Here is a 2,111-nt window from a genome sequence, read left to right on the forward strand (position 1 = left end):
CTTCAGACTTGCCTTCAAAAGGGTGATTGCTCAGCTCTTGCAGATATAGAAAGAGGAATAATCAGTCAGTTAAAGTATAACTTGTACACACCAAAGCAAATAGAAATGGGATAATCACAGTCTTTGGAGGGCAAGTGCCAAAACCTGGGTGCAGATGTGAAGGTGGGAAATGACTCCGGATTCTCAGTGATCTTGATTGTATACTGTATTTGGAGAAGAGTGAAAAGTAAGATATCTCTCTCCCTTCCTTCCACTCTCTCTTTCTCCTAATGTAGCTTCTTTGCTAGAGTACCTAAAGTAAAGGCATAACTGTTCAGTCACATTTTTATAAGTACCATAGTTCAGTGTTTTGCCATATGAATATTGGCAACACTGACCATTTACCATACTATTTAATGATTTTAAGTATGTGGCTCAGAGTTCTATAGTATAATTTCAGAATTAAACACACTGCATTTATATTTAGAGCATACTGTAATCTACATAGAAGCCCTGTTCATTTAGCCTTTCCATTGGATCCAGCTCTACTACTGAGAACCTGCTTCCTTGCAACTAGTCATCCTGGCAAGAGTGAAGAGATAAGGAGACATTTCTGTTTTTCTTCTTGACTCTCAGACTATTGAAAGACTTTCCCCAGTAACCTTTTGCTGGGAGAAGAAATATTTGATCTCTGGGGACACCCAGAGGAGGAATTTGTTTCCAGGAGGGCCATTTACAAGCTAGGGGAGGCTAACATTTCTGGAGCCTAGGAGTTAAGTTAATAGTGGGTAAGGTCCCATGCCATTCCTGGAATGCATAGATATGCATATGTCTTGTCAGAATCCCAAAGATGAAGTTAAGGGTGACTGGCTCCTTATGTCTCTCTTCCTAAAGTGACCACAGTGAATTTATTTTCTTTCTGTATTTCACTATCAATTTGGCTCTTTTATGGACTTATTGAACTAGGTTTGTTTGTAAGTGACAGCTTACACTCCCCTATATTAAGTTTTTCCTTCACGGAGACCATGCCTTAGTTATCTTTATATAGAACAAAGTAATAATACTTAGTGAATGGTTTTTTGAATGCATCCATCAATCTAATTCTCTAATTCTGTTTATAAGTAGCATATAATTCTAAATGTAAAAACAGGACTGTTCTCTGATATCATAGCTATTTCAGACAGAACTTGATAGTGCTATTCTAGAAATGGGAAGATTGCTTCAAGGCATAGTGTGATTTGTATATATTGAGGACAGTGGGGTCTTTAAAAATTTTTTTTTGTTTTTTAATTAAGAAAAACCAGGATTTTCTCTTCCAAGCTTTTGAATATGATAGGTATATAACGTTAAAAATAGTTTAATGTTAACCAAGTCATATAAAAACCATCCTCTTTGATAGAGAAGCTGCAGTATTTAAATGAACAATTAGAAATAACCAAATACCATATCAACTCATTTAGCTGCTTCAATTTATATTTTATATTCAACCTCTCAACACTAGGTCCATGAAGTATAATTTTTCTTAAAAGGAATCTAACATTCACCAGATAAATGTATGATTCTTATAGTCCAAATGGTCATTGGGTAGATTCTGAAGTACTTGGCTCTTAGGAATTATCCCTTCTTTTGATTCAGAAGAGAAACTGATGCCTGACACCAATGTTGGGTCATGAATCTGTGCCAGACAAGAGATACAATGTAGGCGAGACCCTATTGCTATATTCTAATAAATGAGCATTGTATGAAAATGACTTCTAATTACTTATACCCAAAGATTAAAGCATCTCTGAACTCTCATCAGAAAATCTTATGTAATCAATAGTTATTGCCATAGAGACTCACAACTGGCCAAAGTGCAGAGCATAAGAAACACTAAGCCATAAATGGGATATGTGTATCACATGGTATCCTTCCAAGCCTCAGGTCATTGCTGTAGAAAGCTTGTAAGAGATAGAGGGGGTTGGATAACTACAAGAAAGCTCTTTCTTTCATATTCAACAGTCATCTGTTGAGGATTGGTCTTTTGCTATGTATTGTAATGCTGTTTGCTGGCATCCCAAGGTTGCCCCCAGGGATGAGAGAATCAGCACATTGGCCCACATGACCATGTAACCTTGCTATTCAAGTTATTA

This window comes from Mastomys coucha, unplaced genomic scaffold, assembly GCF_008632895.1.
Source record: "Mastomys coucha isolate ucsf_1 unplaced genomic scaffold, UCSF_Mcou_1 pScaffold22, whole genome shotgun sequence".
Classification (NCBI taxonomy): Eukaryota; Metazoa; Chordata; class Mammalia; order Rodentia; family Muridae; genus Mastomys; species Mastomys coucha.